General features: G+C 40.7%; 1 protein-coding gene across 8 annotated transcripts in view; it reads right to left on the bottom strand.

The window, feature by feature from the left end:
- The window catches only part of sov (small ovary), a 79,461-nt gene that overhangs the window by 39,954 nt on the left and 11,977 nt on the right, over window positions 1-27,530 (bottom strand). For 5 of the 8 annotated variants that reach the window (XM_067781031.1, XM_067781037.1, XM_067781036.1 and 2 more), the window contains exon 1: window positions 13,468-13,557. The exons of the other annotated variants lie outside the window; for them this stretch is intronic. The gene's annotated coding sequence lies outside the window, so the exon portion shown is untranslated. Of the gene's footprint in view, window positions 1-13,467; window positions 13,558-27,530 lie in introns of those variants that run through there. 8 annotated transcript variants of the gene reach the window in all.

The raw sequence follows: 27,530 nt of genomic DNA, 5'->3' as shown, positions 1-27,530 counted from the left end.
GACATACATACCTTCGTCACTACGACGAAAGGTGTTCGACCTAATTCACAACATTTCGCACACCAAAGGACGAACCACACAAAAGCTCGTAAGTCAACATTACGCGTGGCCACATATGAATCGTAACAGTATCCGGTGGGTCCGTACACGTTTGTCATGCCAACGTAGCAAGGTACACCGTCATGAAAGAAACATTCCGCAACACATCGAGGTACCGAGTGAGCGTTTCAAACGCGTTCACGTCGACATCATAATCATGCCATTTTGCGACGGATACAGATACTGCCTAACGATAACCGATGGCTTCACCCGTTGGCTCGAAGCAATACCGCTAAAAGACATCTATACCCATACAGTAGCAAAACCATTTTTCGCCGGGTGGGTAAGCCGCTTCGGAGCACCCGATACTGTTACCAGTGATCGAGACGCTCATTTCGAGTCAAAATTCTTCAACGCATTCACGCAACTCATAGGATGCAACCGAACTCGGACGACAGCTTCACCCAGCATCGAATGGTATGGTCGAGCGTTGGCATATGTCCCTTAAAGTGGCAATACGGTGCGACGCCTCATCAAGCTGGGTAAATATACTGCCACTGGGGTTGCTCGGTCTTCGCACAAGTTTAAAGACGACATTAAAGCCAGCACAGCAGAAATGCTTTAAAGATCAACACTCCGGTTACCAGGGGCATTCTTCATCCACGTCGAAATGGGGCCTGAGCCACAACATTTTGTCGAAGAATTTCGAAATCAGGGGTACAATTCGCTCGTCACCTACCGCGCATCACAATAGATCTCGAGCATTCAAACATTCTAGTCTTCATAGTTGCACTCATGTGTTCTTACGAGTAGACGAAGTAAAAAAACCACTTGAACAACCGTATCGAGGTCCCCAAGTATCAACAGAACGGCTTAAGCATGCATTTATTGAAGCAGAAAATCAGAATACGAATGGCACAAGTAACTAGACCGTAGTGCCATCAACGAGCAACTCCAGGAGTCCAAATATACCGCGCACATACTCTATAAGTCGGCAGTGCAACGATCCGTGACTTCTCAGGTGCATCGAAGTCACTCCTGGGGGCTACTGGGGCAACAAGCTCACTTTTCTGCATGACGGCAACACGCTTTGGGCTAATAACAGATGCTTGAACGCAACGAACGACGCGCAACACGTTTCAGAAAGAACACCTCAATTTTTAACTAGTTGTAAGAGTATTATTTATGTAATAAAGTTACGTTCGATCAATAAACGTATAATCTAACGTGACTACAGTAGTGCCAATACAATCAAGTACACTACAATCTAAGCGAGGATAGGGGGTTTTTTTTACGCGCAAACGTAAACGTATACGAGTGTAAAAAACGGCTATTTTCCCACAACACACTGCAGAGTTTCATGTTTTCTCTCCATTCCATTCGACTAACACCAATCCGCAGATTTTGAAAATCTGAACAAAGGTATGTTTTGTTGGTGTAGAGATGAGCCAACCGTATATGTACATAGTTGAACCATGTGTTTAACGTTGGGGTTGATGATGAATTGATAGTTTCATTTTAGCAACCAAGTAAACAAAGATATTTAGTTATATTTGCACAAGAATGTAGAGCTATTGCGCTACTGGCTGAGGAATCTGTTGAAAGGCGAATGTAATGGATACTGCGCCGAGTGAACAAAAATATAAGCATTTGCTTCTTCCTGCTTTAACTTACATTTTGAAGTTTCTTTCATGCAAATTTACTTACAGTGGTTCACAAAAGCATTTTGCATTCAAAGCTGGTTTTAAAAATCTTTGGTTAATTTTATATTTTATTATTTATTCTGTAAAAAAGTTTCAGTAGTATTATTAAAATAGTATTGATTCAAACTAGTGATATAAGTTTATTTACTTACAGTGGCTCACAAAAGTATTTTGCATTCGAAACTGATTATAAAAATTTTTGATTAATTTTATATGCTATCATCTACTCAGTAAAAAAGTGCCAGTAGTATTAAGCAGACATCGGCAAATAATGGCACAATTGTGCAGACTCAATTCACACGTATTCTTATTATCTTTAGTTTAGTAGTCGCTGAGCATTTGGCGCAGTAATATCTGCCGTCTTTCAGTGAGTTTTACAGCTCCGGCTCACGCTCAATTCTCACGGGAATGCTCTGGATCATTGAGACTTGAGAAGCAGATGTCGTGAAATTTTCGTACACGTGAAATGTGATAGGCAGATGTCGCCGCTGTTTTTCATTTAACTCATACGGCGAAAGGCTAAGCAGCGACATCTATTTTTGAAAAAGTAGGTAAAGGCCGCGTTGCCAACCTAAAAAGAAGTAATTAACAAATTATCTGGCTCACAAATTGAACCAGACTTCTATCTGAATTTATCTGGCTCAAAATTTTGCCACCGGATGATAGCTATCGATTGTGTTCGTTGCTCGCTATGCTGACGAATGTTATTAGCAAGCAACGAGCAAAGATCGTTTGTTAGTTTTTTCAATGCGCAAGAGCGAAAAATATTTAATGTTGACCAACCCTTTTGCGCAAATACAATGTATTTAATTGTATAAACCTTTTTCTTGCATTGTGCGCATTAAAAATATAATATTAAAAGATTTTGTCTTGTTGCTTTGCTAATAAGCGAATGACCTACACAAACCGATGCATGTGCGTGATTATCGCGCTCTCACTAACACATCTGCATTTTGATTTTGCCGATGCCTATATTAAAGCTAGTGATATACATACATAAGTAATGTATATTTCAAAATATATTTTCATTTTCCGTAAACTAAACAAAACATAAAAAATTCACATTTCTTTGCTCACAAAAGTATTTTGCTTTTTGGAAACAGGATCCAAACGATTTGTAATAGATTCCACCAGCTTTCTGCAAAATTCTTTCGTAATTTTTTCTGACACTTCGAGCAAGATTTAAGCTGGAGACATTGGTGCTTTATCGGTAACCGTATCGGTAACCTTTTAACAGCTGATTCGACCAACCTTATGAGAATCAATGCAATCGATTATTGGTGCCGCTAAGGTCGTAACCGTATCGTAGCCAACCAATTGGGTTTTGGTTTATCGTCGTAACGATAAACAGCTGATTACGTTAGGGATACGGATACAGCGATACGACATACGGCACCAATGACTCCAGCTTTAATGTCACTTTTCAACGAAATTTAGTGTTTGTGCACGTCATCTTCAAGAAAGGACCAAAAATTTCCAACCGGATTTCTGCAGAACTTTTGGGAGGTGTTGGTAAATGTTTGGTGTTGAAAAGTATCCATTTTTTCATTGGTTATGTTCTTCGGTCCGATATCTTTTCGAAATAGAAACTCATTATTTGGAGTGTAAATTTTCTTTTAAGATGGACAAATAAACATGCTTATTCATTGTGTCATCTAAAAAAAGTAGTTTCCTTACCCCCTGAGCAGACATACAGCAACATAACATGACAAATTTCTTTTGATATTCATATATAAGACCAACTGAACCTCAATAAGGTTATGCTACGCCTCACATTTTTAGAAATTTCAAACGCCCAACGCTTTTACTTAATTGTCTGATCAACGCCCTAGATTGATGAGGAGTGTGATGAGTAATACCTAGGACCTACCTAACTAGCTTTTAGTATTATTATTACTTCATGTAAGTATTGTCTTCAATGAAACCGTTTTACTTAAACAATTTTTTTTAATTAATTTATTTTCAAGTTTTTAGCCTTTATTTAATTGCCTATTATTTTTCAATCTATTTAGTTCATTTAGTGACTCATTATTACAAGGACTCTTTCCTGACAATTTGCTACAATCTAAGTCCTCAATACATTATCCTTCCAAAGACATTACTCGACTCTGCGCAACGTAGGCTTGTCCCTCCTCGAACTCCAAAATATTTTGCTGTCACTTCTACCGAACTTTATGTAATATTTGTTCCAAATATGCACCAAATCGGACAGGTAGGTAGGTTGAACTGGCCGGTCCATGAGGACCTCACATAGACTGATTGAGTCCGTAGTGTTACCAGAAGTTTGTTTTAACGACCAAACTGAAAAACCCTATCAAAAACCAGGACCTATGTTATAAAAAAACTCCGTCCTCTTTGCAAATACCAGAAGCTTCCTAGGACTTAAGCAACTTGCTGCTTCTAGATCTGACAGCTGTATCACTCCTAATAGCTGGAGTCTTAGCCTGGCAAGTGCAGGGCACAAGCACAGAACATCGTTTGCTCCTCCAACCCGCACTTTCTACATCTGCTATCACTGACCAAGCCCAGTTTAAAGGCATGTGACGCCAGAAGGCAGTGTCCAGTCAGAATACCCGTCATGAGTCTACAGTCCTCTCTTTTTAATGATAGGAGCAACTGTGTTAGTCTAAGGTTGTAAGACCTACACATAATCTTCGACACTTTACAGCCCCGCGCTTGCACCCACGCCTTTCCCGCTTGGTCGATCATGTGCACCTCTCGACTTCGCTTAATATCGCCCTAATTGGGACATCTACGGAGCAAGCTTCAAGGGATGCGCCCTTTTTAGGTAGTTCGTCCGCTTTTTCATTCCCATCTATTCCCATATGCCCTGGGACCCAATATAGATGTATGCTTCTCCCTGTCCCGATTCTCTCCAGAGACTGCTTACACTCTAACACGCATTTAAATGCTGTGATATGCGAGATTATTGCCTTAATTGCTGCTTGACTGTCAATATAAAAGTTAACACGGTTGCAGCTTAAGCTATTCTCTTCCAGGGTTTCTACTGCTTTCGTTACGGCTAATATTTCCGCTTGGAAAACGCTACAGTAATCCGGCAGCCTATAGGATCTGCTTATTTCCGGATCAGCGCAGTATACCGCAGACCCTACTCCTTCCACTACTTTGGAACCATCGGTGAACACATGTATCGCCTCGTCCGCCATTTGCGCACCCTTGCGCCAACCTTCCACCTCTATTGTGGCCTTAAGATCTCCCTCGAAGCGCAGATAGGGAATCATGTAGTCTGTTCGTCTTGTGATTGATGACGCTATACTACTATGGTCATATGGTCGGCGCTCAAGCTGCCCCGAAGCACCGAGCCTGGTTGCGGTCGTTAACGCTTTCTTCTTTGCTACCAGGTCTACAGGTGGGATGTGCAAAATGACATACAGTGCAGCCGTCGGGGTTGTTTTCAGGGCTCCCGTAATGCTAAGCATCGATAGTCTGCATACCCTCTCTAATTTTTTGAGGTATGTTGTTTTTTGTGTGGCTTTCCACCAAACAAGAACTCCATAGTATAGAATAGGGCTTACAATCGCTGTAAAAACCCAATGAGAAAGAGAGGGCGATAGGCCCACGTACACCCCAGCATTCTTTTACATGCATAGAGTGCCGTTGAGGCCTTCTTGACCCTCTCCTCCACGTTGAGCTTCCATGACAGCTTACTGTCTAGGATGATTCCTAAATATTTTGTGCAAGGTTTCTCCTGTAAGGTCACCCCTCCTAACTTAGGCCTGGTCCAATTTGGGACCTTGTACCTCTTTGTAAACAAGACCATATCCGTCTTCTCCGCATTGACTTTCAACCAGACATTAGATGCCCAGGTATGAATATCGCGAAGCGCCCGATCCATCAAAGAACTAATCGTTGGAAGGCACTTTCCACTTATGACAATTGCAACGTCATCTGCGTAAGCCGTAAGTTTTACGGGTCCCTCATCGAATTGCCTGAGCAGTTGGTTGATGACCAGCGTCCACAGCAGAGGTGATAGCACCCCTCCCTGCGGCGTGCCCCTTTCTGCAATTTAACATGCAGCCGATCCATCTGATTAAGGCAGGATGTACTTTAATGTAATTAAAACCATCCATAATCGCCCATTTTGCAACATTATTGAAAGCCCCGGCAATGTCCAAGAAGACTCCTAGAGCATACTCATATTCCAGGGATTTCTCTATGCTTATTACCACCCTATGCAATGCGGTGTCTACCGACTTGCCTTTGGTGTACGCATGCTGTGTTGTGGAGAGCAGCTTTTCATCCACGTTGGACTTTATGTACACATCTATCAGCCTCTCAAAGGTTTTGAGCAGAAATGATGTTAAGCTAATTGGTCTATAATCTTTGGGATACACGTGACCGATCTTCCCTGCCTTTGGTAGAAAAGCTACACGAGCAGTTCTCCAAGAGTGCGGTACATGATTCAGTCGTATGCACCCATCGAATATTATTTTAAGCCATTCCACGACCGCCCTATTGAGACTTGTAGCATGGCCGGGAATACACCATCTGGGCCCGGCGATTTAAACTTAGAAAACGTCTTCACTGCCCACTCGATCTTAGTATCGATCACCAAGCCCGGCACTACTCGCTCCGTGATCGAAGTGTGAGTGATGTCTGCTGGCTCCTCTAAACCGTCTCCCGATGGGAAATGTGTATCGAGAAGCACCTCAAGGGATTCCTCACTATTACGTGACCATTCCCCGTTCTCTTTCTTTATTAGTCCCTGGACTATGTTTCCCTTTGCTAGGACTTTTTTCAACCATGCTGTTTCGCTGGAGCACTCTATGTCCGTACAGAAACTTTTCCATGAGTTTCTCTTCGTCCTGGTAATTTCACGCTTGTAGATCCTCAGTAGATCCCTGTACTCGTCCCGACAACCTTCGCTTTCCGCGGTCTTTGCGAGCTTAAACATTTCTTTTACCATTCTTCTTAGAAGACTCAGCTCATTGCTCCACCATGGCGGCTTTGCTTTTCCTCTGAATCTTCTTAGAGGGCAAGCTTTGTTATACGCAGTCATAAGCGTCCTTGTTAGGAATTCATTCGACTCCTCCAGTTCCTCTACATTAGCAACCTCTTTGGGTTGTCCCAGTTTTGTTTCTACATGTTTCTGGAATTTAGTCCAGTTCGTTGACCTAGGGTTTCTAAAGGCTCCTCCCTTCTCTACCCTCTTTAGGGGGATGTTGAAGCTGATATACGCATGGTCAGAGAAGGATGGTCTATCAAGAACCATACAATCATACCTTGATATATCACGCTCGGAGCTCAATGTAATATCCAGAACATTGCTGGATGTTGGACAAATGTATGTAGGGACATTTCCCCTGTTGGCTATCTGCAAATTGGTTTGCAGGATGTAACAAAACAGAGATTCGCCTCTCTCGTTCGTATCTGCTCTTCCCCACGCATTGTGGTGCGCATTTGCATCTGCGCCTATGACCAACCGCCCTTTGCGCCCTTCCTCCTGTACTAGCCTTTTGCACTCCATCGGTGGGACCTCCGCAGCATGGGCCATGTAGCAGGACGCCAGGATTAATGCCTGCTTATTCTTTTGCTCAACGGCCACCGCTACGAGATTCTCAGTGGTGTAATTAGGCAGCATATGTATATGAATGCAGCTGTATCCTGTATCCTTACCATTACTACAGCTCGCACCCTCAAACCCGCGCGCGCTAAGTCCAGAAACCTTTCTTCCCGATGAGAGCCACGGCTCCTGGATCAGCGCCACGTCAAACGAACCCTCCTCAAGGGTTAGGAGTTCGCTCGACGCCACTTTACTGTGTTGGAGGTTTATCTGTATGACTCGCAGCACCATTGGGCTGTTTGTCCCCCTCCAGCACCTTCGTCTTGACGTCGTCGTCCTCCCCTTGCCCTTTTGGTTTAGAGTATTCGAGGCCCCCTTCAGCCTCTCGTGACTGTTGTGCAGGGTGTTCCTCTGTGCGAGTCACAGCACTATTTAGAGGTTGATCCTCTTCTAGCACGTTCGTGGTGACGTCGGGGACCTCCACCTGTCTTTTTTTCCCTTAGGCTTTTGAGATCCTTTTCGACTTCGCCCACCTCTAGCGTGTTAGGGTTTTTATCCTCGGGACTTCTTTTCCTGAGTCGCATGTAAATTTTGCCAGTGCCAAAGGACATTTTACCAAGCTGCGTGTACAAAATATCCTCCGCCTGCTTCTTTATTTGGAAGATGTAGAACTGACCATCCTCGGTAGGCCGAGATACAGTAAGTACCTTCCAATCCTGTGTGGGTATGTTCGGATGCTGATTCTGCAGAAGTCGCAGTGTATCCTCCGACTTCATCACGCATGGTATCCACACCTTAACTTTTGGTACCGTGGGGATTTGCGCTTTATCCACCACCTCAAACCGCGCGTTCGTGCCTTGCCTTTGGAGGTTTGGAACCACTTCCTCCAGCCACCGCAAGCCCGCGATGTTGTCGCACGCTATCATCTTCACACCATTATACCATCCCCCCGAATCAAAGGTTGGAAGGGGTTTACTTGGTTGTTCCCGCATAATCTTAAGCATTAAGCTAATAAGCTCCCTTTCCACAGATCTCCACCTTTCAGTAGTCATTTGTCCGAAAGGACTGCTATGATCAACCAGCGTCACAGTCAGTGACTGCTTTGCCACATCACTCATCGTCTCGGGAAAAGCAGGAGTCTTAGTGTTATCTCCCTTTGGCACCTCCGAGAAAGCCGGAGTCTTAGCGTTATCTCCCTTTGGCTTATCTCCTACTTCCTTAATTGGAACTTCCCTCTGACTCGCAGCTTTCGAGGTAGTTGCTACCTCGCTATTGGAGCCCATCTGTCTTACAGCTTTGGGCCTACTTGTCTTGTCTATGCGACTGCCCTGCCTCGCGGCTCTAGGACTGGGTCCTTTCTGCCTCTTGAAAGCAGGCTTGTCGCCTTGCGCCGAACGTTGCCTCTTCATTCTGCCATTCGACGCTTCTTCCTCCTCGTACCGGTTGCAGAACCGAGGGTTTCTCGCAGCAAACCTTTTGAAGTGCCTTCGACCTACTTCTACCGCTTCATGGGCCCATTCCAAGCGCTCGATCTCCACTTCTGTTGGGTCGACCACTGCTCCCAAGCGCTGTACAATTCTTAGTGCTACACGGTACTGCGAGAGAGCTCTTTTACTTCCTCTGCTCCGTACCCTTCTCCACTCTTCTACTCCGTTTTCATTTGTGTGCTTCTCCAACACGGAGTTCATTGAATCAGCACTACTCTCGCCCCCGAGTCCGACGCATCGCTTAATTCGTATTTGTAGTCCTTGAATTGCGACTCAGTCCTCCTCTTTACATCGTCCTTATTACAGTCAGGTAATGAGTCGTTCATCTTGGTCGTACGATCACCTGCCCGACAAGGCGGGCTCAGCGGACCAGTATTATATACGGGGAAAGAACCGGCCGCCACAGCAGCGCCCCTTACTGTGGTAAGGCCATTAATACTTCCCGAGGTGGCCCGGTATCGGGAAGGCTCCGTTCGAATACAGCCGAATTTATCCCCTGGCTGCAAATCGTCCAATAGGCACGGTCCGCATAACATCCTCGATTAGGGGGTTGGGACAACAAATACGATTCTTTGAATCTCGATCGTTGCGCCATCTAGGGGCGATTTTTTCACAGGCCGCTTTCTATTCATGTATGTATTATGTGTTCCAAATATGAGCCAAATCGGACCACAAATACGCATTTTTTGAATATCTCGATCCTTGCGCCACCTAGCGGCGATTTTTTTCATAGGTCGCTTTCTATTTATGTATGTATTATGTGTTTCAAATATGAACCAAATGGGACCACAAATAAAATTTTTTGAAATATTTCGATCCATGCGCCACCTATCGGAGTTTTTTCTTATTATTGCATTGGTTTCGGGTTCTGAACTATATTCTAAGTTTCAAGCGTGTAGCTTATCGGGAAGTTACTTAAATCTCCATTACAAAATTCGTGTCGGCCAACCAGCCTGCCGCTCACTAACATTTTTGCATGATTTAGACGCGAAAAATTAATAACTCAATGAAAAATGAATATATTTCATTCAAACCAAGTGTATATGTTTGTATGCCGTACCCCCTTCAGTGAGGATAGGCGGAGGGGCGGGTTAGGGGGGTTGGACCACCTCCAAAAATTTTGAATTTACCCCAAACAAAAACTTTCTTATAGCCGTATCTTGTTCTTTTGTTCACAATTGAACATACCTATATTTAAATTTCTTATCTTCTTCAAACCATGAAGCAAAATTAACTTTGGTGTAATTCACTTGAATCCATGTCATACAAAGTTTGATAAAAAGATTCTAACTTTACTGCAGCATTCATCATACAATCCCTCGTCTATATTTACTAACTCTCTAAAACAGTTTTGGCCACGTTCTGCAACCCACACCTCATACAACTCCGTCTTTGTGATCGTCATTATATCAAAAGGGGGACCTACGGGGATGAAGAATCATTTGAGTTAATGCAATGATATTGAATTATTGTAGAAATTCAAAAATTATTGTGGTACAGCATAGTTCAAACTTTTGGCAGGATTTTCTTTTCACGGTTTTATATATTTTCAGCACAAAAATAATACACATTAAAAACTCATAATTTCGTAAAAATATTCAACCAAAAAACTTTTGAACACTTGCAAAATAATATAATTAGATGTAGATTTAAAATAACCAAAAAATATTTAAGCTTTTGTTTCACCACAAAGTTTTATTTAATTTTAAATCACATTCACAGTACATTTTAAAAACAAACTGCATTCAAATAAAAAAAAAATGACTTGAAAATTTTTACTTTTTTGCGTCTTAACAAAGCAAAAATGCCACTGTGGGCCGGCCTATCAAGTCAAGCTAAATAAAGCCGTTTAAAAATTACTTCTGTTTAGACAATCTGTTTAGTAAATACATATATAGTGATAAGAATACCCATCTGAAAACTGAATTATGTCAACCTTAGTTGTAAGATATTCCAAATTTGTGCACACATGATATCATGCAAAATACTTTTGTGAGCCACTGTATGTAACATTTTTTAAATATTAAAGCACAGGATTTTGAGTTTTTTTTTATTCACACGACCCACTGAATAAGTTCACTTTAATATTGTGACGAATATCAGCAAAACTAAGGGATACTATCATCTCTAAGCCGATACTAAGCAGTCACTGGTATGTACATACCAATACCATACGGAGAGATACGCACAAACATATGCATATATCTGAGATACTCACAAAAGTATGCAATCATCAGCTACTACTTCGCTCACATATACACACACATATGGCTACAAATACAGGTGCGACCAGGTAGCGGATTCTAGAAGAAGAAACGCCTAGAAGTATGCGAACGAGACGGCAGAGAGTATAAAAGGAGCGAAAGCTGGGTAAGCAGCAATCAGTTTGATTTAAGCACGCTATTGGTTGCAAAGTATAAGTGTTATTGTGAAGTATTTTCAAAGTAGTCTAATAAAGGCCATTTTACACTATTGAATATTGGAGTTATTTATTCAACAATTTAGCGATACGAACGTTAGTAGAAGGTGAAAATAAGCGGAGTTTCATTAAATTCGTTACAATATAATAATAATGTTATGTTGCTAAGAATTATTCTATTTTAGATTCGTAGCAAATTTCAGAACTAACAGCAAAACAAGTTATCAACTTTTTATCTTTATCATATATTTAATACTCCTATACTACTAATACTATTTGCTGTAACAGGCTAGGTACACTCACAAACACCAGAGTGCTCAGAGACGTAAAAAACGTAAAAAAAAATATTATATGTTCTCTGAGAGTGCCGAGAACGGCTGTCGCGAATGCCCAGCGAATGGAAGAAAGGTCGGTTTTTTGTTCGCGGTTAATAAATTAATGTGCCATGAATTGCCCATTCATGTTTCAAAGAACTTTTCTTTTAAATCAGTCTACAGAAAATGAGACTACAAATTAATATTGATTTTTAAATTCTAGTTAATAGAGAAAATATGAGCATACAGAAAAATGTTTGAAAAACACTATTGAACAAATGAATTTAGTAATCGAACAGCGATTCAACAGGTGATCCAGGCGGTTTACTATTGTGAAGGTTTTTTTTTTTTTTTCAAACATTCGCCACTTGTATGAATTCACAATGTTTGAAACACAATTAAGTAAGGATACTTCAAGTCTCGAGGACGAAGTTTTTCTTCCGCGTTTTTCTAAAGGGACTTTTCACTTTTCTTTTATTGTGGATAGGCACTAAACTTTACCTTGCACGTCTAGCTATGTTTACAACGTATGTATGCGTTTGTGTGCTGTAAAAAAATGTTGGTCTTAATGATAAGTTGGATTTGGAAACTTTATTACCTTTCTTGCGTAAAATGTTTCTTTCGGACGGCAAGGATGTTCTAATATTAAGAGCAATTACTCCATCTTTGAAGCAATTTTCATACAACTGCACTATTTTAATTTGTCGGAAAATTACTTTGTTCCTGACTTGCATACAAATTTGTATGTAGGTGTATATGTACATAACACATGCACTCAAATATTCGTTTTGAGTTTCAATTTAATGCAGCTTAACAAATAATTTAGTACTACAATAGCTCTGCTGTATTAAACAGAGCAAACATTGTACACTTTTCTATTTTCAACCAGGTACTGATTAACTTTTATTGTTGAACTTCCTTCCCAATTCTTCATTCACTTATGTATACACTTCAAATGTCATACATACATATGTATGCGGGTCACATAACCTTAGCATAATTCAAAAAGGCCCTAACCAAAAAATTCAAAGTTTTATTGGGAAGCATAAAACATTTTTTCAAATTCACTATATGCAGATATGGCTTTTTAAAAGTGCCAAAATTGTGGGTAATTCTTTATTTTAGTTCGCAATTGCTAAAACTCATCCGAAAATATAGGGAGAAGTGCCAAAAGGCGCGCTATGAACCCAGGACCGAATCCGAAAGCGGAAATTAAAAAATTTGTTCCTGTCAAAAGATATTTCCAAAAAAAACGAAAAATGATCGCTCCAAAACCGAGGGATCCATAGTATTTTTGCACGAACACCTTTCTGCATTGGCGGACTTCGGCCGCGCTTATAAAAAATTACCCTGGGTGGGTCCAAAACCGGTTTGGAGACCAAAACTATACCGCGCAAAACACTTTTACACACAGTTTTTCTTGTGGACACGACAAAATCATCAAAATTACAACAACCACATGCAAATTTTAAGTTGTTTGCAAATATCTCCGAAAGGAAATAAAATTTCCAATTTCCACATTCGGATTCGTGATCCTGGGTTCACAGCGCGTCTTTTGACACCTCTCCCGATATTTTTGGACGAGTTTTAGCAGTTGTGAGCTAAAGTAAAGTATTACCTTTTCGGTTGTTGGTTCTAATACTTGTAAATTTTCACAGAAAATGTATCACAATATATTATGCCAAAATCTTGTGCATAAAGCTAGACACACTTTTGCTTATGTGCACAAATATATTTTTTATCTACGTCTTATTTTTTTATCTGCGACCGCCAAACTTCAACTTTACCTGCCGGTTGAAAGATTTTTGGTTTCATGCACGTACACATGAATACATATTCGCTCTTACAAGTAGATGTTAAGCGCCGGCGTTGTCAGGAAATGTTACATACATACATACACACATACATACATTTAAGTATGTGGCTTCTATGCTGATCCTGTGTTTTTTCTAATGTATAGGTACTTGAATTAGTTACATACCCTAATTATTTATAAAATATAACATAGTTTTAATAACCAGATTTATATTAACAAAAAAATGCAATCTAACACACACTCCATAAAACGCGACGAATACGAAACTAAAGCAAGTACGCAATAATGTGCCATTCTACACATCTGTTTTGTGGATGCTATGTTGCCGTGATAAAATGCCGCTAACGATGTTACCAGAGTGAAAAATCTCATTTTAGTTCCAAAATATTTGTACATATACGAAATATGTACGCAGAACAAGTTGTTAACGAAAACTTTAAATATTACTTTTTCTGCTAATCTGACCGACGTTGTCGCTTTTTACTGCCAATAAATTTGCGCATGTTCAATTTTATCGTCCAATTCTGTTTATTTATTGCGTGCATTTACTGTGAAAAATTTATTATTTGTACGATGGACCGAAAAATTATTTAATTGTGTACAAAACAGGCCCGTTTATGGGATAAGCACATAAAAGCATAAACGCAAGCGTATTTTTGCCAAAAAGTTAAATGTAAGAAAAAAACCTGCCGGCCGATAATCGGTTGCAATTTTAACACAGCCCGGCGGATTTCATCAGCTGATTGCAATTTTTCAGTTTATCGGTGGCTGTGTAAGCGTAACCTCTAAATTTTTACTACAAATCGGCGGGACGGACCTACATGCCTCATGCCGAATCCGGACGGCAGCTGCAAGACAGATACGTTTTCACTGAGAAGCTTTTCATGACTTATACCTATATTATACTAGTTTATTTTGTTTTGGATTCCAAGCTAAAAAAATTTACGAAACTTTATCGGAACTTCAAAATACAAAATAAATTTCTACCATGAGAAAGCGAGACCACTATTCTCCCAAAATTAGTGAGTTTGACATGTTTTTGTTTATTTTTAAACAGTTTTATTTAGCATGATTTGACAGGCTGGTTGGTTGGCTGGCTGGCACGAATTTTGCAATTGAAATTTAAGTGACATCCCGATAAGCTACAAGCTTGAAACTTGAAATATAGTTCAGAATCCTACGACAATGCAATAATAAGAAATACTCCAATAGCTGGCGCATGGATCGAAGTATTTGTGGTCCGTTCTTTTTCATGTTTGGAACTTATAATACATACCTGAACGGAAAGCGATCTATGAAAATTCCGCTAGGTGGCGCAAGGATCGAGATACTCAAAAAATCGCATTTGTGGTCCGATTTGGCTCATATTTGGAACACATAATACATACAAGAATATAAAGAGACCTATGAAAAAAATTGCCGCTAGGTGGCGCAAGGATCGAGATATTAAAAAAAATTGTATTTGTGGTCCGAATTGGCTCATATTTGGAACACATAATACATACATGAACAGAAAACGGCCTGTGATAAAATCCCCCCTAGGTGGCGCAGGGATCGAGATATTCAAAAAAATCTTATTTTTGGAACACATAATACATACATGAATAGAAAGCGACATGATGTCCGATTTGGCTCATATTTGCAACAAATATTGCATATAGTCCGGTAGAAGTGACATCAAAATATTTTGGAGTTCGAAGAGGGACAAGCATACGTGGCACAGGTGCGAGTAAAGTCGTTGGAAGGATTATGTATTGAGGACTTAGATTGTAACAAATTGTTAGGAAAGAGTTCGTGTAATAATGAGTCACTAAATGAACTAAATAGAATGAGCAATTAAATAAAGACTAAAAACTTGAAAATAAAATAATAAAAAAAATGTTTTCAGTTAAACAGTTTTATTGAAAACAATACTTACATGAAGTAATAATAATATTAAAAGCTAGAAAATAACTAAGTAGGTCCTAGGTACTAGTCATCACACTCCTCATCAATCTAGGGCGTTGAACAGACAATTAAATAAAAGCGTTGGACGCGTCAAATTTCTATTGCTAGTCATATATAAGACCAACTGAACCTTAATAAGGTTATGCTACACCTCGTAACGCTTTTATTTAATTGTCGGATCAACGCCATATATTGATGGCGAGTGTGTGATGACTAGTACCTGGGACCTACCTAATTATTTTCTAGTTTTTAGTATTATTATTACTTGATGTAAGTATTGTTTTCTCTAAAACCGTTTAACTTAAATTTTTTGTATTTTTTTATTTTATTCAAATTAAATTTTTTCATTAACGGTTTTTAACAATAAAAACAATGCAAATAACACGAGAAATCTAATCGGTCTCTGATGTGCCACTTTTATCACAAGAAAGTCGATTTTATATTTTTTATGCACAAAATTTTCAAACTAAAAATAAAATTTTCATTTGACAGAAAAAGTAATGAAAGAATGGCGGAATGTCAAAAAAACCTATCGAAATACAAACTGGCCCGTTTGTTTTTATTGAACTAGGTCGTATTTTTTTATTATAAGCTTTTATTTACTTTCACTTGGCTGTTGTCTGTAATCAAACCTTGCAAGTTAAATTAGATACACTTCCCGGTATCCGATTGAGCTGAAATTTTGCACACATGTAAAACTCCGATGACATTGCAATATTACTTTGCGAGAATTCGATAAATTAATCGATAGCAGAGTTATCGGTAAAGATTTGTATTCACAAGGGAATAAAAGCCTAAGTCCTCAAGAACGCAGGTAACTTCGCTTTGTTCGTATATGCAATAAACGTAGAAGTTAGGCTGTTATCGCTAAATGTTGCATACTTTTCTGCGCACTTGATTTTGTTTTACAGATATTTGGCGATAGAAAAGAGCAGAGATCTGCAATGAGTAGTTGTAAACTGAACGCGACATTGACAAAGTCACAATAAAATATGATTTTAAGTTAATTAACACTCGAATAGAAGAACTTGACTGTTCAAAGTTGACTTCAAAGAAACCTTGTAATGTTCATGCATTAAAAGAAATATATAGGATGAGAAACGTTGCAAATAACTAAGTAAAGATTTAAATTAAACAATTATTTATTTTGCCGGTGTTACATTGAGATATCAAGAAAAGTAGGTCCTAAATGTTCTTAATTATACCATCAAAATTTAACACGCTTTTTATTAGAACAATTAGGTCTGTGATATAAACTGTAAGATTTAATAATTTAAGTGTAAAGTTTTAATGTTAAAAATATATAATTATGTACAATATGGAATTTTTTTGTCGCAGACGAAATAGCCTAATTATCGTTAATGGTAACAATGAACTTATAAAGTGTTATATTTCTTTACACTCAATTTATTTTTTACTTTTTAATTAATTTTATTAACCAATAATAAAAGCTTATTTTTAAAAAAGTTTGTTTTTTCTTTAATTTTATTCTTGTATTTCGTTAGTTTTTTGAAATATAGCTTACCCACGTACACCAGTACTGAAACCGTATTAGGAGGGAGGGTGACAAAAAATATAACTTGAAATACAGGAAAAATACAAAGAAAATAAAGTCATACAGGTATTAGAATAAAGTTTCTAATTTAAAACAACTTTTTTCAAAATTTACGATATTTCTTTGCCCGGGACTTGAACCTGAGTCACATAACTGACCGAAAATCGACAAAACAGTGTGTAGTAAAAACCTTACTTAATAGAAATCTTTTTACTACGCAAAATTGCACGTGTTTGATAAATATTTTTTGTACAAAAGAAAGTGTATCCATCTTAGCGTACAAGAATCTCCAAGAAATATTAATCCATTTTGGCTCACAATTTCGTTCACATTTTCATTTTATTTTAAATTACGCAACTTTGTTTTTTGACGCATAACCTGTAGGCCAGAATTGCGGTTTCATAAACTGAAACGATCGAAGTAGATTTTACTATCAGACCAATTCTAAATATTCTCGCGGAATTTTGTTCTCGCGGATTTTTTTATTCCCGCGGAAAAATTCCTCCAATTCTGTTCTCCTAGGGAGAACAATAATTGGGGAATAGGAATTTCGAATTTTCGAAGTCAGCTGTTCTGTCAATTGAAATTTCGTTGCACATTTCTTATTTTGTTTAAAAAATTGAAAAGTTTAATTATTGTTGCAAATTTGTTGGAAATTAAGAAATAAAATATAAACATTGCACAGTATTTATTGCATTTCATGTGGTATTCACTGAAATGAGTAATGAATTGGTCATTGTTTACTATATAGTTTGGCAGCTTAATTCGAGGTTATGTTGCGAATAGAGTGGAAGGCACTCGCAGGCCGTGAAAATAGGCACTCGAATGGAGTGGAATGAAGAACAGTAGGAAGACCAGAGTTGCATTGGATCAATCATTGCATCAATATTAAAGATAAATTTAGAAAAAATAATTAAATACTTGAGTATAAGCAAACATTTTCTTTCAATTACTGCAATTAAGGTGTCCTAGATGCTATATATTACAAAATTATAACATTTTATGTCTGTTTAAAAATTTAACTTCAATTTCCCTAAGATTTCCGTAATATGGCCATTAGTGATGTTTGTGTGTGTGTGCAAATTTTGAGCGATCAGCTGTTAGTTGCGCTACTTGGTAAAGTTTACAATGGAATTGGTGCCACAGCAACATCAACTGCGGAACATAAGAAGACGGCCGCATAACACAAATTTGCCGGAGTTGCCTGCTTTCATTCAGCAAAGCAATTTTCTGGCGGCCAAGTTGAGTTGAATTCGTCCTTCATCATATGCCAAAATCTATTTAAGCCTTATTAAAAAATCCTTGCGCAATTTCTGGATGGCTGCATCAAATTTGTATACCAAGAGCTCTACCGTTGCTTATGATATACTTTTCGACTTAAAATAAAGAATATTGTGGTTGTAGTTGTTGTTGTATTAACAGTGAGAATATTGTGGTAGAATGTGCATACATATTTTAGCACAAATTTGTACAAATAAGTGTTCTTTCTTAAAAGAACGAATTTCCTTTAACTATTTTGATGCATTCCCTTAAATTAACTAGTGAAAAAACTCCTATGAAATGGCAAAGAAATCTCCCTCTCCCTCACATTCATAATACCTACTTTTCTCCCATAACCGGTTTCCGCTTTTTCGAACATTGTTCAGAATAGGAGGAAAGGGAGAAGTGAAAAAACTCACAAGGAATTTTTATTTAGAATACGAGGAATGGGAGAAGGGAGAAAACTCGCACGGAATTTTCGTTTAGAATTGGGCTGTATACGTTTAGAAATATAATAACTATATAAGCCGCTACTAGAATTGTGTAGCCAAAAAGATTAACGTAACATTGGTTTCCCCAAAAGAATATAGAAAACAAATTTCAAAGAACTAATTTGTTGGGTAAATTTGAACGAAAAATGAAGCAATCATAATAGAGCTACCGAAAAAGTGAGGTTATGTTGTTGACATCACCTTTGTAATTACGTCATGGGTTACACTACCCAAAGCACATGTGTCGCTGCATTCCAAGTACAAAAGAAAGTGCCAAATAAGGAAAAATTGTCCGTCATTTCGTTTGTTTTTCTCATTTAAAATCAAAAATTGTATACATAAAGTTTTTGGATACATTTTTTTCTTTGATTAAAAAAATCGATATTTAATGAGTTTGAAAAATTTTGTTGAAAATTTGACTTAAGTCGCTGCATGGAGCTGCCAGATAAATATATGCAGCTACGCATGTGTCTACATTAAGGCATCGAATCCCGAAGAACTTTTGCAGTCGCGGGATTTCGGTGTCCCGAGATTTTTAAATGCATGCGAGCAGTTGAGCATAAACAATCATTCAGTCCAATGCTTTAAAACACATTTTATAAACATATAAAAATTTGTTTCGTTTTAAAAAAATAAATAATTTGTCTTGTACACTTTAAACTAATCATTTCTGCTCTAAACCTTTGGAAAAACGGATATGGGCTTGTTTGCCAAGAGGCACAAGCACCCGGATATGGGCTTGTTTACCAAGAGATACAAGGTCCCAAATTACACCAGGTCTAAGCTAGGAGAATTGACCCTGCAGGAGAAACCTTGCACAAAATATCTAGGAATCATCCCTAGACAGTAAGTTGTCGTGGAAGGTCAACGTGGCGGAGAAAGTGAAGAAAGCCTCGACGACACCAAATGTTTGTAAAAGAATGCTGGGGTGTACGTGGTTTCATCGCCCCGCCTCCCTAATTGGGTATTTACAGCGAGTACAAAGCTTATGCTCTACTATGGAGGTGGACATCCGCACAAAAAAGAGCCTACCTCAAAAGATTAGAGGGGGTATGCAGGCTATCAATGCTTAACATTACGGGGGCCCTGAAAACAACCCCGACGGCTGCACTATATCCCATTTTGCACATTCAACCTGTAGACTTGATTCCAAAGTAGTAGCAGGAGTAGGGTCTGCGTCATACTGTGCGGATACGGAAATGGACACATCCTACAAGCTGCCAGATCACTGTAGCGTCTTTCAGCCGGAAGTAGTAGCCGTAACCAAAGCAGTACACACACTGGAAGAAAATGTCGTAAACTGCAGCCGCCTCAATTTTTATATTGACAGCCAAGCACCATTTAAGGCAATAATAATCTAGTATTTGCCAAGAGGACGGAGTTATTTTATAACATAGGCATTTAAACAAACTTCTGGTAACACTACGGACTCGTTCAGTCTATGTGAGGTCTTCCTGGACCGGCCAGTCCGCGTGATTGAAACATTTTCTGAGATAGGGTCCTTCTAGGCCGCAATTGTTGATAGCATGTTATACATCAAATACGAATGTACACGACGAGATTCGCCGGATGGAAAATTTCTTGAAATCAGACCATATAGCTTCGTAAAGTTTAAAGAAGGCTATAACAGTAAAAGCTTTCTGAATTTACAATTTGAGATCTCAAGAAAATCTCGGATCCGCGTGATTTTAATAAATATGATCCCGGGATTTCGGGATACTACAGCCTCGTTCCTAATTACTTTACGCTTAACCTTCCCTGCAAAACTTAATTACAAGGACACCAATCTACCAAAAGAAAATACACTGACGTAATTTTTCCCTTCGATATTGGTCGCCTTGTCGTGGAGAAGGGGCTTAAGTATCATGTTGGAATCTCCTCTGCGGAGGGGTCCCAACACGAGACGAACTAAGAGGAAAGCCCCATATGTCCTACAGCGTCAACGGCGTGTTCAGAAGAACGCATCACTTGTCGCTGCAGGAGATGTGAGTATTGTCGCACCAACAACACCTAAACCAAGGTGTTGAGGTACCCGTGCCGATGGCTGTGTGGTCAGCGGGTGTATATTGAAAGGCTGATCGCGAGCGGTCCCCTCCGATGCCCGGGAAAGGTTGTATAAGTGCCTTACCTCCGGTATGCTGGTTCTGCCATTCCATGCAAACGCGTGGGGACTGTATGTCCAAAATAATTAAAAATTATAAAACAGAGAGGGAGAAAGGGAGCGTTCTGGGAACGCTCTCTGAAGACGATCTTCTGGCTAGCAGCCAGGAAAGCGTCAAAAAGGTCGGCCAGGGACCAGCTACAGTACCCTAGTCGCACCCAGCCAAATCAATATCCAAACTCAAGATAGAAAGGGGAACACACCAGCCAAAGTGGCTCACACGAGGTCGAAGAAGTCCTCAGGCACTCTGCTGAAAGCTAGATATCTAAAGGCTCTCTTCATCCTCAAGAAGATAGCCAGGAATGAGGAAAAAGGTGAGGCTCACGAGCGGGACGCCGAAGATAAGGTGTGGTGCGAGGCAGTGGTCAAGGAGGACGAGAACGCCCTCGCGCACAAGCTCGCAGTGAAGCCCCAAACAAGCAAACAACAACCAGCTCAAGAACAGCCGGCGAAGCGCAACCGGTCACAAGAGGTGAACGAGCGCGACGTCAAGAAGGGGAGGTACTCCAGGTAGACTGACGATGCTTCTACCAGTGCTGCGGCATCGGACAGACCCACTTACAGAGAGGTGGTGAGGGACCACCTCCAAGTGGCTCTGGTCGATGCTGAGAGCAAAAGCGGGAGGGAAGTTCTGGCGGCTTGGAGCTCCACCGAGGAACGGCTATCGGAGATGGTCGTGGAGCACCTGATGGAGGTCCAAACCCCAGTTTCCGCCTTTAACTGCGAGGAGGTATGCCGCGGCTGCAGGGTAATCAAATGCGCGGATGGGTTCTCAAGGGAGTTTCTTGAGAGATGCGTTGCTAAGATTAGCAACGCGTTTGATGGTCTTACGTTAAAGGTCATCCCAGCTTCGGATATTCCCAGGAGGCCCCGGGCGCGCATCTGGCTACCCAAAATGGATGCACAAAAGAAAATACAGTGCCTAAAAATCCAGAACTCGGACGTCCCGATGGACGACTGGGCTCTGATCAAGGTAGAGCAACAACAAAAAAATAGCCAGCCCGTGCTGCTGCTGATCAGCAACGAGTCCCTAGGGGCATTCGAGCGAAGGGGAAACCGCCTGAAGTTTGGCCTGAGGGAGGCCAAAGTGAACGTTTTCACGGCGGCAGTGGCACCAGACAATAAGGGGGAGATTGACGACGCCAACAAACTCCTGGGGGAGCTCAACCTGGCTGAGCTGGGTGAGGATGGGTCGTCGATCCTCGGAAGGCGAGCAGGTGAGTCTCAACCCAATGATCAGGGTGGCTCAAATTAACCTGCAGCACTCGAAAGTCGCCTCTGATAACCTGCTAGTCCTCCTCAGGGAGGACATTGATGTCTGCCTAGTGCAGGAACCATAGCTCTGGCGGTCACAGGTTATGGGCCTAACCACCCGAAACTATAACCTCTTTGACACACATGGAGAAGGTAAACCGAGGGCTTGTATCCTCGTTAGGAATACTATTAATGCTTTCTTTTTACCTAATTTCAGTAGTTACGACGTTGCTGTGGTCAAGGTCGAGTCAAGAAGCGGCCGAAGCATGACGGTCGCCTAGGCTTATATGGCCCACGACCGGCCCGCTCCTCCAGAGGAGGTGGCGCAAATGATAGCACAACAGCCAAGAAGGAGACGGTCGTGATGATTTGCGACGCCAACGCAAGGCACGCGGTTTGGGGGAGCAGGGAGATAAAGGAGCGGGGTGAGTCTCTGTTTGAATTTATATTAGCTAAAAACCTTTACGTATGTAAAAAGGGCAGCTCTTCCACCTTTAGTTTTCCGAGTACGGCGAACTACCCGGGGTGGGAGAAAGTCCTTGATATAACACTAACATCTGACTCCCGGCAGCTTACGGTAAGAAACTGGGAGGTGTCGAAAAAACTTTCCCTGACGGATCACCGGTTGATCCTTTTCAACATAGACTGGGAAAAAGAAATAATTCAGCCGGACAGAAACCCTAAACGGACGTCCTGGAGCCTATTTGGCAAGATAGTCAGTGATATGATCCATAGAAGTAGGAGGCCTATTCAATCTACAGACAGTCTTGACGACCGAGACCGGTCTCTGGAGACAAGTTTTCAGGTAGCCTTTATAGTCGCCTGTCCAATTTCGAGGAGCAAAAAGACCGTCCCACCGTGGTGAGACAAAAATCTCAGCAACCTGAGGTCAAAGCTGAGGAGGGTCTTCAACGACTGTCACTTCAGGAACGATTTCCAGGAGTACAGGACGGCTCTGAGGGAGTATAAGAAAGCCATATGGACTGCAAAATCAAGTCCCTGGCGAGAACACTGCGAGTCGATTGAGTCGATGAAGGACTCAGACAGGCTGGGAAAGTTTCTTGCCAAGACTCATTAAAACAAGAGGTTTGTCAAGCGCGCCGATGTAACATGGGCAGGATCGGCGGCTGAGACTCTAAACATCCTTGTAGATGCTCACTTCCCGGATGGATCGGGGGAGGGAGTACGCGATACAGAGACGGCACATCAGGAAGTACCTGTTGGCCTCATAGACTACCTTTTAGCGGAGAAGAAAATTTCCTGGGTAATAGCTTCTCTCCATATAAATCACCGGGCGTGGATGGTATTCTACCTATTATGCTGCAGAAGACTCAGAAATCTTTGATTAAGAAACTAAAGGAGATCTTCGGGGCATGCCCTCGTCTCAACCACATTTCGGTCTCGTGGACGAAAACAAGGGTAGTTTTCATCCCTAAGGCCGGCAGAAGGGGGCATGTAGTAGCCAAAGACTTTCGGCCAATAAGTCTCACGTCCTTTGTTCTGAAAACGTTCGAAAGACTACCAGATATACGGGAGCTTCTAGGCGAGTCTCCACTTTCCACGGCACAGCACGCGTACCTGAGAGGGAAATCCACAGAAACCGCGCTGCATGAGGTAGTTCGAACGGTGGAAAAGTCCCTTTATCACAAGCAGTTCACTCTGGCTGCGTTTGTTGGAAGGCGCGTTTAACAATGTAAGAGCCGAAGCGATTGAGGCTGCCCTCGGTAGGGCAGGGGTTGAAGAGCCACTACGGCTTTGGATTTCAACCCTGCTTCGCAACCGCGAAATAACAGCAGAGCTAGACGGAGCTAGTGTTGGCAGGCAGGTATGCAGAGGCACGCCCCAGGGGGGCGGGTGTGCTTTCACCTCTGCTTTGCTTGATCACCATAAATGAAATCCTGAGAAAACTTAACGCCGACGACGTGGCGATCTTGGTCTCTGGTCCTTTCCCCTCCGCAATGAGCGAAATCATGGAAAGGGCCTTGGCTAAACTTAGCAGGTGGGCACAGGGATGTGGCCTTAGGTTAAATCCCGACAAGACGGACGTGCTTCTCTTCACGAGGAAGTACAAGCCACCTGCCTTCAGACTACAATTCTTAAACGGCCAGCAACTAACCCTGTCATCGAGTACCAAGTATCTGGGACTAACAATTGACTGCAAGTTGAATTGGAAAATATGCATTGAAGAGCGGGTACGGAAGGCCTGCATCGCCTGCTATGCCTGCAAATCAATGTTTGGTAAGAAATGGGGACTCAAGCCAATCATGGTACTTTGGATGTACGAGGCGGTGCCCGGTGCTTACCTATGGTTCCATAGTCTGGTGGGAAGCTCTAAGTAAGAGCCACAATCTCACCAGCCTGCAAAAAGTCCAGCGCTGTGCGTGTGTTGATGACAAAGGGGCCGGACGCACTTGCCCCACAGCTGCTTTAGACCCCATTTTGCACCTGCTTCCGATCGACTTGCATATACTTTGTACATCGTCACAAACCGCGGTGAGACTCAGGGAGTCTGGGTGTTGGAAGGATACTCAGCAAGGGTATAGTAGTGTCCTAAAGAAACTTCCGGATGGTACATGTAGTACCGAGACAGATTACTACCATAGCAAACTGAAGTTTGAGTACGTTTGTAATACCGCCATTCCAAGCAGGAACGATTGGAAGAGAAACCCGGGAATAAGGGTCGACGAGATCCAAATCTACACTGACGGCTCCAAGATGGAATCGGGAGTGGGGCCGGAGTCTACTTTGAGTCCCTAGATTTGTCTGCATCATTCAGACTCCCATCGCACTGCAGCGTGTTTCAAGCAGAAATCCTCGCGATTTGGCAAGCCTACAAAGCACTGGAGGGTTAGAATGTTGCTGGTAATGTTTGCATCCTGTCGGATAGCCAAGCAGCGATAAAATCGCTTTCCTTGGCACACATTAACTCAAATTTAGTGTGGGCTTGTAAGCGACTCATATCCCAGTTATCCACCAATCTAGAACTATGCGTTATCTGGGTACCGGGTCATAGGGGGATAGAGGGTAACGAAAAGGCCGACGAGCTGGCATGCAGGGGCTCATCTGAGATGAACGAGGAAATAACCAGTGTCGAAGTAGGCATACCCTTAGCAGTAGCCAAGGGGAATATCCAAAGCTTCTACTTGAAGAAAGCACAAAAAAAGTGGAATAACATCACCACCTGTGCAATATCAAAATCCATTTGGCCAAACTATGATGGAATGAGGACGAGGTCTTCTGAACAAATCTAGGGCCAACACACGCAAACTGATAGCGGTCTGCACCGGTCATTGGGCAGTAGGTACGCATGCGGAAAGGATTGGCATTCCGTATAACGACTACTGCAGAAGCTGCAAAGATCCAAATGCCAGGGAGACAGTAGAATACTTTATGTGTAAATGCCCGGCTCTAGCTAGAGCCCGACTAATCTTTTGGTATATTGGTGGTGGAAATCTGACAAGTGACTTGGCGCGGATAACCTACAGTTGGTTCGACTGCATAGTATTTATGAGCATAGATATGTACATATGTACGGATTTTTTAATACCGAACCACACACATTTTACCAAGCTTCCTCCATTGCCATATTGCCATGAGGTTTGTGTTTGTCATACATATGTATACCTATGTGTGTATCTACATATGTATGTAAAAATATACAGCGCCGATTGAAACAATAGCAAAAAAAGCTTAGGGTGCCTTTTTTCAATTCCACTGAAATTGGGCCTATATTGTCTCTTCAAATTAGAGATTTTTGGAGCACATAATTTTTGGAGGTTGTTGCATTTTATGCCAGAAGCTTGGAGTTCGAAACCCACTAAGATAATTATTGAAATCAATTTTTTTTATTGCCAGCAATAGTCATTCGGCAAGCATTGTAAAGTTCTATGAGTAGTCACTTGAAATGCAATGAAAAGGTTCGACAAGCGTTGCCAGCTCACAAGAATAGGACAGTAAATAGCGTTGCCAAAGGTCCCGTATTGGCCGGGACAGCACGTATTTTTCACAAATTTTAAAGTGTCCCGCCGGGAAATGCTATGTCCCGGCATTTTCACTATATCAAAATATGCTACGAAACATGCCCATATTTGCGGCTTCGGTTGTATTCAGCTCATTACCATATTGCATGCAACTCTGTAAAGAAGAAAAATTCATCCCTAGTGTGGTTCTGAATATTGTCAATGTTTGACATTTCGCACACCTAAATATTCATTTTGCAAGGCAAGTGTTGTGCCTTAAAATAACGTTTGGAAAATGCATCCATAGAATATTGAATTCGCATTAAACACAGTAAATGTATTAATGTTAGCCTGTTTCATAAAAATATTTGTTATAAATAAAAGATTTTAAAAAGTTTAATTCTATCTAAAAATTATTTCGCCGAATGAGCAACCCATACAAATATATAGGTGTTTCTCATTTTTCAAATTTCCCCGGAAATTTTTAAAAATTCCGGCAATTTGGCTCAAATTTGAGGTTTGTCCCGGCAACCCGAAATAAAAATCTGGGAACCCTAGCAGTAAATGAACTGTAGTAGGGATGTAACGGAAGTCAGTTTACCGGAACCGCAATCGGAACAAACAAATTTTCGGAATCGGAATCAGAACCGAAATAGTATGTACATATATATCTAGTAAATTGAAATTGGTGACAGACAAAATTATAAAAATGAAGTAAAAGGATTAACTATAAGGTTTATTCATTAGTCCGGGGTCGGCATAAGATTTATAGCATAGTTTAATATAAAGTTTGGCAGCTTAAATTGAGGTTATTTAGCGAGTTTGAATGGAAGGTAGTGGATAGTCAAATGAGGTGGAATAAGCAAAACCAAAAGATCAGAGATGCATTGCATCAAAATACGATTATTTTAATGAAGATTTAGATAAACGAAAAACTTGAATATAATCTGAAAATAAAAAAATCTATATTAAATGACACTCAAGAAATACTTAAGAAAAATTTCGTCTGTCAAATTTTCTCTTGCAACACGTAGTTCTCAAGAAATTTCTACTACTAAATTCTAAAGATATCTGAACCTGCTACAGCAACTTTCGTTTTGCCAAGCAGTAATTGATTGCGAATTGTCTGTTAAATAAAAATTGAAATTTTGGACAACAAACAAAGTTAACCTTCATTATTTTATGTATATAGAGCATCACCATGTGATCAGCCGCCACCAATTCTTCGCTGTTTCTATTTCTATGCAAATTAAATAATTTCAAGTATTTCTTCAGAGTTTGCTTTAGAGCTGCCTAGGGCCATTTATATTTAGCTTGAATTAACTTCAAGATTTTTTTTTAATATGGAGTTGGTAAAGCGCGACATTATAAGAAAACGCTCAAGAAAAAATTTTGCATTGATTTCATGTGTGAAAAATAGTAGCAGCCAAGTAATTTTGACATTTCCTTTATCTCTCTGTTCTCTATGAAGCGGCGACGCAAGACGCGAAAGTCAGATTCAGCTATGCATTGGAAGAAAATTTGTTAAAATTATAATATTCGAATTGTAACAGCACTTAAGTTAATGAGAATACACTAAACAAGAGAAAAAGGACAATTAT

Source organism: Eurosta solidaginis, chromosome 4, assembly GCF_040869045.1.
Source record: "Eurosta solidaginis isolate ZX-2024a chromosome 4, ASM4086904v1, whole genome shotgun sequence".
NCBI lineage: Eukaryota > Metazoa > Arthropoda > Insecta > Diptera > Tephritidae > Eurosta > Eurosta solidaginis.
The sequence above is the reverse complement of the archived record's forward strand: the minus strand, read 5'-3'. Positions and strand labels throughout refer to the sequence as shown.